Here is an 18,356-nt window from a genome sequence, read left to right as displayed (position 1 = left end):
AACAAGTGAATGGGCAGAGGCAGAATGGGAAATAGACCAGAATGTGGGTGACCTGACTGCAGGGTCTTTTCTGGAATTTCTAAAATTCTAAAGAACAGAGTGATTGTGAATTTTTTAAATTCTTTAAAAAATATCCTACTGAATTAACTATCTACTACATAATTAATATAGTACTATTCAACATTAACTTTGCGAAACAGTATTAATTGTATTAGATATGATTTTTCTTATTTATGTTTTCGTGTAAACTCTATACAGAATATCCTCTTATTGATGGCCAAATCCAATCTATGCCCATTTTTTAGAACATTCATAAACTGGAACTAATATATAATAGGCAGCAGTTTTAGATAATTTTATCTTTGCTTTCTTGACAACCTATTGTTCATATTAATAATACATGTGATATTTTCTCAGAAATGTAACCCTTAAATATAGCATTATACATATGCAAAAATATGATCTGCTTACAATTATATGCTTCATAACTCAAGAAACAAAAAATATTAAGGACTGCCTATGAGATAACTTCTATTTTTATGCCACTTTATGAACATTACTAGTTATATTTTTCAAAAAACTATATATTTACTAGAGTATGGTACATTTGATGGAAAGAGTTTCATCTTAACTCAACACCTGAAATCTCAGTCCTTATTCAATTGTGTTTCCAGTGGGAAAGAGCACTCCACCCTTCCTCAAAGCCTGAAAAAACACCCTAAATTGAATATGATTCATCTTACCAAAGCGAATGGCCTCAGATAATGTACCCCTTGCCAATCCAGGCTATTAAATCAGAGAAAATAGAAAATGTCTCCCCATGTACACCCCACCCCCCTTTTTTGGTTATTCTTCAATAGGTGGGCCTTTACAGTTTAGCAAGCATAAGTAGCACCTGAAGGATTTATTTAAAATGCTGATTAATAGACCCTCCCCCATTCTGATTCAGCTGCTCTAGTTTGAATTCCAAGACTGCATTTTTAACAACTTCCCCAAATGATTCTGGTTTATAAAATCCTGGATCATGGTTTTAGAAACAGCACCTAAATCCCTGTGATAGAACACTTTCCAGTGGTTACTAGGAAGTCCTCAGAAGATCTAGCTACTTGTGGCAGCTGATGATCAACCAATAATGACTACTGGCCAAGTATTGGCCATTGGAACTAGCTGATGAGAGCTGTCATAATTTGGTAGGTGTTTTCTGAAAGGACCACCCTTCTAAAAAAAGTAAGGGTCACCACTATAATTGTATAACTATACAATCATCTAGTCAAGTGAAGCTCTGAGTCTGAATCAGAATAATTCTATTATGTTCTGCATGACACTCATCATGTACAGCTTACTGTTCCCTAATATTTTAAATATTTTATCATTATCAAGATACATTGAAAACTGTGAAACCCAGATTCCTTTTATCCCCCAGAAGGAATAATAAGAAGGAACTCACTCAACAACAAATACATACTGAGAGTCTGTTATGGGCCGAGCATTGTTTTAGGCTGTTAAGACCTATCAGTAAGTAAAGCAGATAATAATCTCTGTCCTCACAGGGGTCTAAAGCATGATTCCATTCAGTGAGCTTCTACAGTGTGTAAAGTACTGGGCATAGAGAAATAAATAATGGGTGGCTCCTAAGTAGATACTTAAAATCTAACGAAAAAGAATGTTATTTACATAATTCATGCTAATACAAACAAGTGTGGTAAATATTATAATAGATATGAAAATAATATACTAAAAGGTGCATGAAGATTGAAAAGATGAATTTCCTTAGGAAAGACTGACTCATAATATTTGTAATACTACTATAAATATTTGTAGGACTGCTATAGCCAAAGCTAGAGAGAGCACATTTCAAACTGTGAAGGGTCTCTAGAGAAATCTACCAGCAGGAGAGTTATGGGTACATCCAAGGAACCCCAGGTAGGCTGATGCGGCTACACAGTGCCATAGCGGAGGTAGCAAAGGGAGCTGGAACTCAAAGTTAGGTAGAAGTAAAACTGTAAATGACTTTGATCTCATTGTAGAATAGATGAAAGCAAAAAGAGTCTGGAAGCAGGAGACAAGTAAATGCTACAGCACCCATCCAAGGCATAGATAAGAAAAGACCTGAATCAAGGAAGTGGTAGCAGTTTATAGAAGGGAAGAGATGGATGTGAGACAGTTCAGGGAAACCCAAAAGGATTTAGGACTGCATGTAAATAGTGAGGGTAGGGAAGGAAATGAAGAATCAAAAGGGTTCAAGTCTGAGATGCTAGGATGATTATGATGCAATAAAACGATATAGGAAACTTACGAGGACTAGTATATTCTGGAGACAAAGTAATGGGTTCCAATGTCCAAATACAGTGGTACATTAGAGGTGCCTTGTTGATATACTTTGTGGAAATGTCTAATAGTGTGCCATAAATGGATACCTAGACCTCAGACGAAGAGGCTGAGACAAGAGATTTCTGTGTCTACTAACACTTGAAGCCATGAGCATAGATGAGATCACCAAGAGAGAGAATGTAGAATGAGAAAAGAGGAGAGCTGATCCGTGGGAAGTGAATTAGCATGAAAGAATAGAGAAGCCTACGCAGAGAGTCAAAAGGGTCAAAAGATCCAGGCTTATTAATTTTGTGGCCTTGGATGAATCACTCAAACTTTGGGATCTCAGTTCCTCACATATAAATTAAGAGCCCAAATTAGATAATCTCAAACATCCCTTTAAAGTCTAAATTTGATGATGTTATTAAGAGTGTACATTTAAGGTAAAGGAAGAAGAACTGGTGAAGGAGACTGAAAAGGAGAATTAGAGAGGTGGGGAAGCCATGAGAAGTCATCATCTCAGAAGTCAAGGAATGAAGGAGAACCACAGGTAGGGAAAGGAGGGGAAATGCTGTGGAGAGCTCAAGATGGAAGATAACTGGGTGGGGAATTTTAACTTTGTCAATGAGTGTGTTAATGTGTAGCATCAGGTGACAAGTTCCAAAGAGTGAATGGATACCGTCAGATGATAAATTCCAAAAAGTGAATGGATAGCATCAGGTGATAAATCCCAAAGAGTGATAGAGTGTCTATGTTACATAGGACTGGAAAACAAAAAGAAAGATGGAAAGAGAAATTTAGGAATAAAGAAAAGATAAAACATAGAATAAAAAATTGAAAAGTTGCTGGACTAAGGAAAGGTGCTTTGAAAAAGGGAAAGGAAACACATCATAGTCAAAGGGAAAACATCTTGAAGAGAGGAACACACGGAAAATACAAGGTGGGAAGTAGGAGTTATGAGGTTCAGGAAAGTGTCATGGAACACAGATTCCTTTCCATGAAGGAGCTGGAGACGGGCAACAGATTACATGACATGGCACAGCCTTCTGACCTGAATACCAGTTTTTTTCCCAGACTGATATGAACTGAGGCTTGACATGGCTAGGGCAGAATTTCATCAATGATTTAACCAGGACTAGCCTGTCCCCAAGATTGTAGAAATATGTTAATCCCTCCCAGAATCTACTTCTTAATATTCTCTTCAAGCCTAGATCCCTGCGTTGTTCTTTCCTTTCCAGTTCCTTGTTTCTGGTGAGGAACACATGTCTATATATTATGCCAAAGAATTGAAAAGCAAGATAATGCATAAGACCTGGATTCATTAACCTTCTTTCCCTTTTAGCTGATTAAACTGGGCAAGTTCCTTATCTCAATAAGTTTCAGTTTCCTTTTCCGTGTAAAAGCGTATAATAACAATCACAAATTAAAGAGTTGCTGATTGAATGAGAGATTGTCTGAAAATAATAATCTTTACAAAATATCAGCAATTATTGTCATCATAATCACTGTTATTAAACTGATGTTCTTCAGGATATTCTGCATTGACCTAGAAATTACTTCCTTTGTCCATGGTTGATGCTATATTTTTTGAGCCTCCAAAGAGGCCTTGATCTCAACACACTTCTTTGTCTCATTAGATTTGCTTTAAAAATATTATTTATTTTATTATTTATTTTCAGTTTATTTTTTTTCACTCTCTTGTTTATTTATTTATTTTTTTACCTTAATAACTGGGCATATCTGGCTACTGTGTTTGAGTATTATTTTTAGGTCTGAGCTTCCTAGTGGCCAATATGAAAATAGAAAAAAAAAAAAAAGATGGCTTAATTTCATTATCTGATAATTGCTTCCTTTATTCCAAAAGAGGTTCACTTTTTACTGGTACTAAATTCTAAAAAAAAAATTATATGACATCTTAAGAAAGAGATATCAAATAAATGATGGCTAATGTTTTCAGTGGCTCTATTACATAATATAATTATATAATATTTATATATATTTATGATATACTAGTCTTTATATAATTTCTCTAACCTATACAGCAAAAGTCTGATACTATTTCAAAGCTGTAGCCCCTTATCATCTGGTGTTCTAGTTTGCAATTTCTTCTCCACAAACATGGCAAGTTTTGCAGACAAACCTAGGTTTGTCAAAGATACCTCTGCCTTCCTTCTACAAAGGAAACAATCTTCCAGAATTCTACCAGAAAATTAATTTTCTGAAAAATTACAAATAGGGTAGCAATAATAAATATTTATTTTCAATAAAAGTCTTATATTGTGCCTTCAATTATTGACATTCAAAAACACAGCTCAGATGATGTTTTACTTTTGTTTTTCACATTGCTTCTCTCAAAGTTGTAGCTTTGTTTAATACATAAAAGGATTCTGTTAATTTTTTGTTAAAGATTATCTGTGTTTTTCCCCAAGTTTGTATTCATTCAATAAACAAAACTAGTGTGCATATTATGATAAAAATATAAACATATACACATGCAGAATTAAAAAATGAGTCACCTGTCTTTTACAAATCTAAAGATTTTGAAAGCTGAAATTTCAACAGAAATTCAGCAATCTGAGAATACATGTCATCAAGCATTTTGATTTTAATCTGGTATCAAAGATGAGTGATAACTATCTCTTCATGGATCTATCACCCAAGATTAGCCTGAATATATGAGAATAGCTTACAACTTCTGGGGCACAATTTGTGTCTTACTCTTACAAACCAAAGTGTATAGCACAATCCTAGGTGAAGAGGAAGTACAGAATAATGATGTGATTAACTGATTAGAAATTCAAAACAAACATATTTCTATACTGCTGAACTATTTTGAGTGGATTGCTTTTTATATTTTTATTTAGTTACATAAGTTAATCTTTTGGAACACACTGTAGATTTTTAAAATAATAAGGCAGATTTACATTTAAAGTCAAGTTACAACAGTCTGTTATAATCCCAGTTTTATATAAAGTAAATGTTAGGATATACAAAGAAAAATATCAGAGAACTGTGAATTAAATGTTAACCCTATTATCTTTAGGGGCGTTAAGTCATGGTGGACTTTTGTTTTCTACATTACAGATTTCTGTAATGTTTGAATTTTGTGTAATATATATTATTTTTATAGTGAGGGAAACAGCAAAAAACACTATATCAACATATTTTATATGTCAATGAATATATTAAATGTTTATGGGGAAGATTCTATGCTGGATGCTTTAGGGAAATTAAAGACAAATTGCACATGGCATCTTAACTTCAAGGACTTCACTATATGGTATTTGAAACAGTGAATGTGCAAAAAGAAATACAAGAGTGAATGCAATCAGTGTCTAACCAAGATTCAGATAAACTACTCAAAGATTTATTCACAGAGGAGTGTCTTTTCAAGCAGTCCTTGACAAACTGCTGAAATCTGAATTCATGAAGATATGGAAGAAAGAGCATTCTAAGATGCATGAGAAAATATGTGAAGTCAAGAAAATGGCAGAGAATAAACATAACAGCAAGTACTGAAGGTAAAGTGAAGGGTAATCTTAAAATGTGAAAATGAAAATGTAAAGGCAAGCCATGGAACAACTGAATTCTGGTGTAAGTCTTTGTTCAATGGGTAATAAAAGGGAATAAAGAAAGTTACTGAGCTAGGAGAAAAATTATCAGGTTTGGTCTTCAATAAGATTAATCAGTATAGAATGGACTGGAAGGAAAAAGTATAGTCCCTGACATCATCTGAGAAGCTCAGAGAGAGTTATAAAGGTACGACTTAAGGCACTTCTACTACATGTGGTCTGAGGACCGACCATCAGCATCTTCAATACCTGGGAGCTTGGTAGAAATGCTCCACTGCAAAATAATGGATCAAAATCTGCATTTTAACAAAATTCCTATGAGATTTGAATGCACATTAAAGTTTGAGAACCATTAAGGTATTGGGAGTAGGAAAGAAAAAGAAGAGAGGTTTGAGATACGACTCGGTAAATTATTAGAATTTGGTATCTGACTAAATGTAGGAGGCAAGGGAAGAGAATAAATCAAGAGTACTCAGAAATTTTGAGCTGTAGGATGGCCATGCTATTCACAGAAATAGGAAATTTTAGGAAAGGAACAGATATAGGAGGAAGCATACAAAGGCCGTGCCATATATCCAACAAGCAGGTAAATATGCTCATTGCAGAAGCCGAGTCAGGCTTGGAGATAAAAAAAATAAATGAATATGATCCACATTGAAAGGGAGTTGAAACCTTGAAAACAGGTGGATTTACAAAAGGAGAGAAAGGGAGAAAAATGTGAGAGACAACCAATGAAAAATTCTTGGAGAGCCTCACTTTGAGCAGGAGATAGGGTGGGGAAATTGGAAAGAGGAAAAGGAAACAGGGGAGAGGAGAACCGGGGAAGTACAATGCTTTGAGAATTAAGAGAAGTTAAAGATGTTGCTGAGAGATTAAAGGTGATGATACCTGAGGAAGGATCACTCATTTTATAACTAAGAGGTTACCAATGACCTTTGGAAAAGTGGTTTCTGTGAGCCTTGTGAGGATGTAAGCCTGGAGGCAAAGGCTTAGAATCAGAGGGTAATAAGATTAGGGGTTGTGAATGCCACTCACCGAGTATAAAAGAGTAAGGATGAAAATGAAAATGTACAAGTGACACAAGACAAGGAAGACAAGGTTGAAATGACTTTAAACTTTCAAATTTTAGTAGTTTTCTTATGGAAGAAGGATCAGAAATATTCTTATAATTCTCAGAATTATTAAGAAGGCAAACAAGCACAGTAGATAAGAATTAGCTTTCTGGCTCAACGTAAGTAAGATCTGCTTCTCACTGCTCTCTGAAAATGGAACGGATCACTTTGTAAACATTAAGGTTCTCAAAGTACTCAGACTGTGCATTTGGAAGATCACCAAGGGGGATCACAAAGTAAAAAGTTGTTCAATGATGACATCTCATATCCTATTACAGCTGAGATTTTTTTGAACTGCTCTTATCTCATGTCGATCATATGCTCCTGGAGGGCAGGGACCCTGACTCACTCTTCCTATGTATTTAAAACAGAATGTCATAGTGCCTGTGCATTAGATAATGCTAACGGGAGAGAGTTACTACAGAGATATACTATGTTAGACATGCACACACACATTACATATATATATATATACACACAAACACATATATACAGACACATACACACATGTATAATATATGTCAATATATTCAGATTCACTCAAATCAAACAAGTATTCATTAAAAATCTATTTATTATAAACTCTAGCTCATGAAGTTAACTTCACTGGACAGAATCTAAATAAACACAACTTGGGTTATCCATGAGTTTCAAATTTAATATTAAAGATAGTAAGTACAACCAAAATTCAGAGGAGAGAAATATAACTTTAGTTGCTTAGTCAGATAAGTTTTCAGCTTCTAATAATCAAATTAATTAAGCATATTAGGTAATTTATCACAGAAAAAGCAGAGTGATGGCTGCGGTCAAGGAAAGCTGGAGAAAGCTGACTGGCCCTTGCATGATGGAAAGGATTTGGACTAAGGAGAGGAAAAAGAAACATCATGACAATTCCAAAGTTCCCTTTCACCTCTCCCTTCACAAAAGGTAATGCATGTAGCACATATTATTTTGTATGTGAGAAAAAACAAACAGAGAGGACAGGAGAATACATCTCATCCATTTTGTGTATGAGAATCTCTTTTCAATGTAAATGATCTGAGAGATCTCCACATGATAGAAGTTGTGCTTTTAGACAATTTTGCACTAAGAAAATTCAAAGTCACAAAAAATTGGAGTTCAATTACTATGAATGACTATATATACATATCAATTAATATAGATATAATTCTGTGTGTGTGAATATACATATATACATACATTTAAAACACAGAACTCAATAATACCTGAAATTTTTATGGATTCTGAGTCTATTAAATAACACTAGATTGAGATCCAATGGAGATGACTTGAAGACTTGAAAAAATTTCAAATGTCTGTGACAAGGACTGGTGCTTAGTGAGGAGTAACCAGATGTCCTAGTTTGCACTATGTGTCATAATAAAGTACCACAAACCGGATAGCTTGAAACAGCAACTTCTTGTCTAACAGTTTTGGAAGTTAGTGTTCTGAAATCAAGGCGTCTGCAGGCCATGCTCCCTCTGCAGTCCCTAGGGTTCTGGCGGTGGCTTGCCAGCAATCTGTGACATAACTCAGTCTCTGCCTCCCTCACATGGCCATCTTCTTCATGTCTGCCTCCTACTGGCTGCGTCCAAATTTCCTCTCCTAAGGACACCAGCTATATGGCATTAGGACCCATCCTAATCCAGTCTGTCCTCATCTTAACTAAGTATATCTTCATCTATTTCCAAATAGGATCACATTCACAGGAACAGGGGTTAGGACTCGAACATGTCTTTCTAGAAGACACAACTCAGTTCATAACACCAGAAATCTCTCCAGTCTGGATCGATCCCACAGGCAATTCTAGTGAGGAGCGAATACACTCCAAAGAGACAAGTTAAAAATGTAGACAAAGGTTGTCAGCATATCCTTTTTCCCATGGTTTACAGACAGCTTATTTTTTTATGAATATTAATTCCATGGCCATAGCTACCTGTGATAAATTAGAAAGATTTCAGCAGAGAAACCTCAGAGTACCTAGCAACCCCAAATGCAAGGTCCTCTGCAGTTCAGACACATCCTCTCTGAAACAGGTTGATACTGTGTTGCTTTTGTTTAAACTCACCTGAATTTTGTCTGCGCAGCCCCAGTTGGAGTATCTCATGCCTGACCTGGGATAGCTAAGCTAGTACCACTTCCTGTGGTAGAGGTGACTGAAGGTAGATAATTTCATGGCTTAGCTGTATGCCGGATTTCAAGGGAACAGTGGGGACAGGAAATAGGCAGGTTGGGCTAGAACAAATGACCTAATGAAGGATTAATTCTGTAGTGGATAGTCAGCAACTCAAATTACAGTGGCCAGAAGGGGTGTGGAGAACTGTGATTTGATCCTGCCAACGAGAGACAAGGAGATTTTATTTGTCAAGAGGAACTTGGCAGCACAAGTCTCCAGGCAGAAATGATACACTGTCAGAGGGTGGCTGTGCCTTAGAGTTCCGGGAGGTTTGTCCACATTGGGGATGAATCAGAAGCTGAGAATAGATAGAATGGGGAGAAGTCCTTGCTCCTGGAGAGAAGTTCTTGGCAAGAGCAATGCTGTCAAGGTCATAGCTAAAGTTTTTCCAACAGGAATTTAGTTCAATACTGAAAATGCAAATTGAAAACACAAGAGGAGTCTACTCCTCAGAAATGGCAAATATGATAGGAATTAAAGAAACTGAGTCTAGATGGGCATGGAAATTACTAGAGCTAACTAGACTTAAGGCAGGTTAACCAATCTTGGACTCCCTTCATTTGCAGTCTGCTCTGGCTGAAGAATCAGGAAGGCCAGGGCCCAAAGTCTCATGCTGAGCAGGGCTGGGGAAGGCAAGGGCTCACAGGAACAGTCCAGGATGCATCTACTTGCTACTGTTTGTCTAGTTTCTATTCAGTAGTTTTTTTCTACCATTGTTTCCTCTCAAACTGTTCATATTCTCCTTGGCTGCAGGATAAGCTGGCACAATTGGTGAGGAGAAGATGGCAGTGGCTCAAATAATTCCTTCAATTTGCTTCCTGTCATAGCTAGCAGATTCCAGGTCTGTCAATGTGGCAGGCAGCAGCTGCAGCCTCAGCCATGAAGATCTAAGAAGGTGAACATCAGCCAGAGTACTTGGCCCCCAAGAAGGCATGAGCAGGAAGTTTCAACAGGTGGGAGAACACAAATTGCCAGCCTGAAGGGAAGAGCCAGCCAGATGCTTGGGGACTCTGCAAGATGCCAAACTTCTAGACAAAAAGGAAAACACAGCATCCAACTATGAAGCCAGAGGGACACCTACACACTGGCTCTCTCTGCTCCACATCAAGAAATGCTGGGGTGGGTGTGGGTTCAAATCACGCCTTGCATTTTCATAGTGCTTTAGAGTTTGTTCAAAAAAGCACTTCCACATGCATTATGTCATTTGACCCTCAAAACCATCTTGTGATTTGGACAGGGTAAATGCTATTATCTCCATTCCTACAATGGGTGGTGTGGGGGTGGGGTGGGGTAGGGATTGCTTCAGGAGTTTTAATATAAGACACAATGTGATTCATTATTTTCAATAGCTTCACTGCAAAAAAAAAAAAAAAAAAAACTATTCTTGTTTCATTGTTTGAAGACAATGCTAACTGAGATGCATACAGCAGAATATGCAACATTTAGGGAATGTAGAATTCTAACAGAGCCCTCCAGGTGCTATTTCTACAACTTTAATGGCGCGCTTTTCTCACCTGCTCAGCCTTTACGTGGAGTGCCGGTGGAGGGCGAAGTACAATGATTTTATGACTTAGGATAGGGAATCTGCTCTGAAATCAATCTGAACAAGGACTATTTCCTTAAAGGACAAGATACGATCTGGAAGACACCAGAAATTAACGTGTAATTTGACTGGCTTTGTCTCTTGTCAGATTGACGAGATAATTTCTTCATAATTTTTACCCCAAATCAGAACTTTCCAATGAGGTTGAAATTATATCCCAAAGGATAAGAATTGCAGGATAGGGATTCCAAAGCACTTTGATGACATCATATCAATGAAAGTACTCTATTAAGCACTTCATTATGTTGATTGATTTTTTTAAAGTCAACAAGGTGGAAGAATTTGAGTAACTTTTTTTATTGGAACCGTATATATCTTATTCATATTCTTCTATAAAGAAAACATATTTCAAAGTCACAAATGCATTGTATGAAGTAAATATTTCCAATTACTCACAGATACTTCAAAATCACAATGTGAGAATAATGCTATTAGTCATAATATGTTTAACATAAAATTAGATTTCATAAGTGAAGGACAGATGTATTTCTCTGCAGACCGATCAGAGTCTCCATCTTCCTATGATTCACGGTTCATTCATCTCATCATCTGAAGTGCCACTACACCACAGCTGTTCTCAATATAAACTTCCCTGCACAGCAAACAAGACCCAGTTTCTTAATACTTACACTGAAAACGTCCGGGCCATTTAGGGGTAAGCAACTAATTCTGCCAATGTTAACATCAGGCAAGAACAATATGTTGGCTCAGGAAATTACAGAGGAAATTTTAGGTGAAAATCTGAAAGAAATTTATTACCTTATAATTTTCATATACAAAAGGCAACTTTGCTTTTAATCATATCGTTTAATTTTCTGTTTATTCAAATTACTGGTTTGGATCCAAGCAATTCTATTTCTGCCAATTTCACATTTTTCCAGGCTCATTTTCAACAGGTTGCCTGTAATGAAAAGCTAAACTAACATTAAATGAAGTCCATATTTTCACATGCCATAGAGTAAAATAAAAAGCAAATTTTCTTTTTGTACGAAAATAATCCACTTGTTTTTATAATAAGGAAAAGAAAATGAGAAGATACACTCTAAAGAACTTTTAAGCATGCCTAAATAATCTTTAGAAGTAAATAATACTTTAAAAATGACATTTTATTTTTTTCCTCTGGAAGAAAAAGAATAATGAATAGTCATACCTTTCCTAAACTTTAGATGAATGTTTCCTAAATAAGTTTAAATGTAGGTTTAATACAGAGCTACTCTTATTATAAAACTCTCAGCCTTTCTCTAAATCTTGAGCAATTCCACACATGCTTCTCTTTGCTGAAGTACACTTTTCTCTTACAATTTCAATGCAAAAGATTTACTTAGCCAGTTTTCTTTAAAATTTACTTTCTGATTTTCTTTTTCAAATTTCAGGTCCATTTGAATAATATTTGCCATTATTTTTAAAAACAACAGTGTTTAATGCATCTAATTCATGCTAAATACAATCTGACTGCATCACCCCAAACAAGAAGTCAGTACTTAGAAACACCCTACAGAAAACAGTCTAAATCAGAATTGCAATTTAATTAAATTTAAATTAGTAATTTAAGCTAAAGTTATATTTCCATATGGAAACAATTTCAGAAATAAAGTGCTCTCTAACTCAACAACAGCTAATTATATATTAAGCTAATTGAGACAAACCAAGTAAACAAAATCTGAAGATAGGTTATTCAGAGCTAAGAGTACACGAGCCAAATCACATTACTGTTGCATGCTGGAACACACATTAGAGACTCCAGGCATGTTCTACCTACATTTATACCTCACAATACCGGCTCTTATAACAAGAGGGTGCATCCCACACAGTATCTATCCTATGATATTTGGAATGGAAAGCCATTTTCAGATTTTTTATTAATATGCTTCCATTACAATCCTACCTACCTGCATGAATTTGTTGTAGGTTGAGCTCTCCCATCTCTGAAGTGTATATTTTTAAGCAGGGTATCTCTCTTAAGTAAATACATAGGCATTGTTTTAAATACAAAGACTTGTGATAAATGGTTTATGTGTTATAATATAATATAAAAATTATCGGGGACTGTATAATCATTAAACACATTTAAAAAAAACATTTTTCAAACAGTAACATCGAAAGAGCGCCAAAATGAGGGATTTGATTATACGTCTAGACGGAACTAAGAAGCCAAGAGAGAGATGAAAGATCCTTCCTTAAAAAGTATAAAGTGAAATAACCTGTGTCCTTAACATAATCACTCTGATAAATACCTCTCCCTGCTAAGGAGGAGAGCCATCCTTGCACATTGCAAATACCTGCGGTGGGAGGGAAACATATCCTTATAGCCACCCGAGAGGTTCAAATAACACTTGCAGACAAATGACCCCATGCATTCTTGAAATCTGTCCATATGGATGCAACTCGCAAACCCCTGCTTCCTCTACCACTTTCAACCCGCGTGTAAGGAGCGTCGCACACACGCACAAGCATGCAGAACAGGTTCACAATCCCAACACGCAGAGCGCCGGGCAGGCAACTGAATGTTGCTGCACGAGTTAACTGCCTACCACCCGCCCCCGCCGGTTTAAAAACACGCAGAAATTAACGCTGCCGTAAAGAGGCTGCGCTGGGAAAGGGTTCCAGATAAGGGATCTGGTGCAGTCAACGCTGCTTCGCTAGTTTAAACTCTCGGGGTCAGTAAAGACGCGCACCGAAGCTGTGTAACCTTCGCTCAGGTGTTACTCTAAGTGCCAAATTTGCCTCTTTGTCCCCTCAAATGCAATATGAACAAGAGGCCCTGCAGCGAAATGAGCCGGTCTCTGCCTTAGCCTTCTTTAAAATAGTAGGAAATCAAATGTGGCGGCGGGGCGCACACGCAAGCACACACTGCGCGGAGCAGCCTTTCTTGCCCTGACACTTGGTGCTTTGATTGGGTATTGGGGGAGACATAATCAAAGAGGAGGAGAAGAAGATGGGGCATCCCCGGCTCTGCCGCGACCACAGCTCGCATCACTCCGGTCCCTTTCCCGGCACTTGATGTCACCCCGGGATCCACCACCCTTAACTCGGGAGCCCCAACTTTGCACCAGCTCGCGCTGTCGAGGTTCGAGCCCCGCTCCCCACACCCCCCAGGCCCAAAACTAACAGAGGAGCTTCTCATGTCCTTTCCAGTCCCCTCTTTAAACTACCGGCGCTAAAAAACTTTTTCCTCCTTTCGCAACGCGATAAGGCAAGAAACCAGGTCAGCCGCTACCGCCACCCGCTTTGCCCAGCACCCGGGTGGCGGGCGCCGTCCTTACCTGGCAGCTGCGCTCCAGGTGGCCGTCTCACAGCGTTCCTTCGCGGTTCCTTGACAGACGGGGGGGCTCCGGGTTTACCGTGCCTTCGCGTCTCCTGGTCGGCTTTTAGAGAGCGAATGTCCTAGGAACGCGCGCCTCTGCCCGGAGCCGCCCTTAGGTTCATCGCGGGTCTTTCCAGAAGGGCTGCTACAGCTACAGCAAACCGACGAGGTGCGCGGGATTTCGGGTTGGCACGGAGTTGCCCCGGGTGTGCACTCCCGGGTCCGAGAGCGTTCCGCCCGCCGGCAGCTGAGGCCGCGCGTCACATGCCGCCTCCCGGCAGCGGCGGCGGCACCTGCCCAAGCGACAGCGCTCGCGGCTCCGCACTACCGCCCCCGCGCCTCGGGCTCCCTTTGCACACTCCGGCCCTTTCTTCTCACGTTCTTTTGTCCCTCTGTCTCCCCCTGCACACACACGCTTTTCTTCCTCCTCTTCTTTTTCTTTCCGTCTCCTCCTTTATCTGCTGGTATGCTTTTTTTTTTTTCCTCCCAAAAGACACAAGGCGCTGTAAGTGGAAGAAAGGTCTTTTCCTGCCCCAAAACTCTTCCTCTGCCTGGTGGTGGCGATCGTGGCTATTGCTGGCCGCTCCTCCTACCCTTCTTCCTCTCTCTCCTCCTCCTCCTCCCAGTGCTGCTAACGCTGGTGTAATGCACAAGCCGCCTGGTTGAGACCCAAACCTGCCCGGCTTCTGAGCATGCCCAGTTGCGTCGCGGGAGACTCGCTCAACTCCTGAGTGCTTGCTCCGCTCCTTGTCTCTCAGTCCGAGCTGTGGGAGATCCCAGAGCACCCTGAGGGTGCGCTCTCTAAAGGCAGAGGAAGCTCGACAGAGAGCCTCACCCACCAAGCACGGCTACACGTGTTCCCAAATTGTGCCTCTGGTGCTCCAAGGGCAGATTTTTGTTGGTTAGTTTAGTTCTGTTTTCTGGCTTGGTTTTCCTGGACTGCTTAGAGAACTGGAAGGAAGTCAATTCTTTGGACACAACTTATTGATGAGAGGAGAAACCCAGCTCAGTTTTAATATACTACCCTATTGGAAACCTCCTGTACCGAGGGGACTGGTGCGTCCGTTTTTTGACATTTAATGAAAAAGTTCCTTTATGTAGAACAAGGTAGTAGAGTACGTTTGGTTTTCAATCCCTAGGAATTGCAAGACAATTTCACAAGAGTGAAAGAAAGACAATAAGAAAAGCATTCATGAAAAAGACACAGGCATACACACACAAACGAACATACACAGACACACTCACCCACTTAATTTTTTAAATCAGAAAATTAAAGGTATGATCTTACTACCTGAGGATTTTAAAGCTCATCTATAATTCAAAAGGAATGAGAAGCTCCAAATAATAACATTAACTTCTTACTATACTATTATGAGCTAACCAAATAAGGAAAACATGGAGATGCAAAGAGCTACCCCTATTTTTAAAAAGAACATGTAAGGAAATTCGGTGGGAGAATCCCATAAGGAAGGACACACGTGATAATGGTCATTATAAAAAAGAAAAAGAAAAAGAAGGAAGACAAGGGAAAGGAAGAGGAGGAGAAGAAAAGGAAAAGTTGTTAGAGCACAGGATGAACTGAAACTTTTAACAACATAGTAAAGGCATCAAAATGATTTTGTTAATTCTGTTTGGCTCAAGACGAACAGGAAAAGAGCTGCTCTTTGAAAAATTAGGAATGTTAAGAGAATAGATATACAGAAGTAGAACAATCTTTATATAGTGGAGAAGAAACTAAATGATATTTAGAGAGAATTGAGGTCATAATATGGAAAACAGTTAGTGACAAAGTATGTGGCTACTTTAATTCAATTATTCAGGGTCTGGTGAATTACATGCATGGTCCTGGAATGAAAATAACATTAATATAGTAACTATCCTGTTTGGACACATCTCAGGTAGCAATATGTTAGCTGCCTCATCTTTTTCCCTAAGCTTCAAAGCAAACATTCAAACAAATATTTTATCCCCCATTTAATAAAGGAGAAAGGCAAGAATTTAAGGAATTAAATAAATTGCCCATTATACAGTAGTAAAAGGAACATGAATTCAAATGTAACAGTATCTTTTTCATGACACAGGATTCCTATTTGCCTATGGAGACAGCTGTACCTTCAATAAAGATGTAGTGAGCCCATAAAAAGTGGTGAGCCCATATAAAGTAGACACAGGGCCAGAAAAATTCTAGTTTTCAAAAAACAAAAACAAAAGTTTGATTTTGGTATCTACTTGACCCCTGGCAACAATATTCTAGAAAAGATCATAGAATAATTTGAGTAGTTATAAAAGAAAAGCAAACAGCTAGCATTTTGCAAAAATATCAGACTAACCTCATTTCTCTTTGTAAATAGCCCCTAAACTCTTAGGTAAAGTCAATGATAAAAATACGGTGCTTCCCAATTCCAGACAATCTTCCCATTATCATTATGGGCAAGATATATGTAAATTGCGTCTTTGTACTGAACAAGCTACAAAACTTAACGGTTTGAACACAGCTGGCCCAAATGTCTTGAAAAGTGGATCTATGCTGGGTTGCAGTACAGTGTTTGGTTCTGAGCTTGGTGTCCAGCAGATTTAGAAAGTTAGAGGAAAATATAAACAGGAAATATTAGATTTGAGAATGAACCAAACTAGGGGCAATGCTAATTTATAAGATGCCAAAAATCAGAACCCAAATTGTATTTCACTTTGGAAGTTCATCCAAAACAAAGAGATAAACTAGAGCTGAAATACGTTTTGAAATTCTACATTTTAAGTTATTTTTTTTAATTCACAGGATTAGCCTAGGATTTGTTAATTTATTCAATTATTAAAAGAGACTGTTTACAGCCAAGAGAGTTAGCTAGTAGCACACTTACCCTTTTACTTTAAATAACTCTGAAACTAAGTCAAAATATATAAAGTAATATTTACAGTTATAAACAGTAAACAAATGGGCTGCAATCTTTGAGTGACAGGAGGCATAGAAGATGAGCTTGTTTTTCCCAATTCTTTCCTTGGGAACATTTTTTTTTACAGCAAAAGCATAGGGAGGTTGAGCTCAGGAATGGAGCTGCATTCTCACTAGGCAGAAGAGGGATAGCCAAAAAGTTGGGAGCTGCCAAGGTAGCTGAGATTTGGGAGGCACAGAAGCAAAGAGGAGGGTATGCAGAGAAAAACCATAGAATTCTATATGGAAATTCTCCTCAGTTCCTTAGTGAAAGTCCTGGCTGAATGTCCACAGAGGCATGGGTCAGGAGGACAGGTCTCTGAGAAACTGAGATGTGAGTAGATTCTGAAAATCACAGTTTAGGGAACATGTTGGAGTTTAGTCCCAATGAGAGTGAAAAAACTTGGGGAACATCTTGGACAGTAAGTTGAGATCTGTGAAGAACAATCACTAGATGTAAGGGATGATATTCTAGGAGAAAGAACAAAATTGAAATAGATTTGCCCTAATAAAACTATAACCAGGCCTTTGTGGGATCAAGGTGATTCAACAATAATCTAAATACCTGCTAGAACACAACTAAAAATTTTTTAGAGGAAGAAAACATAAGTTAGAACTTCTCCAAGTATAGCATGCAATAAAAACTTATTAAACCTACAAAGAGGCAGATAAAGGTGACTAGTGATTAAAAGATAATACAGTCAAAAGACAGAGACCAAGAACTGATCTAGATATTGGAATTAGTAGGCAAGGACTTTGAAAATAACTGTGATTAATAATATATTAAATAAAATAGAAATGTGCAAATCAATGAAAAGAGAGTATTTCAGCAGACTGACTTTAAAAAAGAATCAATGAACTTTGTTGAACTACTAAATCAAGAACTAATTAGATAGGATTAAAAGCTGGCTAGAAGATGACAGGATTAACACTCTTAAATGCAAGTCGATAGAAAAATCAAGAAAGAGGAGAGAGAATGGAACAGAAATAATGCTTGAAGAAATAGTGGCCAAGAGCTTTCTGTATTTGTTGAATGCTATCAGCTGAGAGATTCAAGCTCAGTGAATCCTGAGCAAAGAAAACCTCACCTAGACCCATGATAGTTGACTTTCTGAAAACCAAAGATAAAGAAAAAAATTAAAGCAGTCAGAAGAAAAAAGTCACCTTCAGGTGAACAATATGAATGAATGCTGACTTCAACAAAAAAACAATGGAAGCCAGAAAACAATAGGAAAGACATGTTTCAGTTACTGAAAGGAACAACCCCTCCTCCCAAAAACCTATCAAACTAGAATTCTATGCCCATTGATTTAAAGTTGATTTGAAGCTCAGTTTCAACCTTGGAAAAGG

General features: G+C 38.0%; 1 protein-coding gene across 6 annotated transcripts in view; it reads right to left on the bottom strand.

Annotated features, from left to right (window-relative positions):
- CHRM3 (cholinergic receptor muscarinic 3) overlaps positions 1-14,829 on the bottom strand; it is a 551,777-nt gene extending 536,948 nt beyond the window's left edge. For all 6 annotated transcript variants that reach the window (XR_005214600.1, XR_005214601.1, XM_037821920.1 and 3 more), the window contains exon 1: positions 14,037-14,829. The gene's annotated coding sequence lies outside the window, so the exon portion shown is untranslated. The remainder of the gene's footprint in view (positions 1-14,036) is intronic.
- Positions 14,830-18,356: the final 3,527 nt, after the last annotated feature.

Source organism: Choloepus didactylus, chromosome 2 (genome assembly GCF_015220235.1).
Source record: "Choloepus didactylus isolate mChoDid1 chromosome 2, mChoDid1.pri, whole genome shotgun sequence".
NCBI lineage: Eukaryota > Metazoa > Chordata > Mammalia > Pilosa > Megalonychidae > Choloepus > Choloepus didactylus.
Note: the sequence above shows the minus strand (reverse complement) of the source record. Positions and strands in the feature narration are given on the sequence as shown.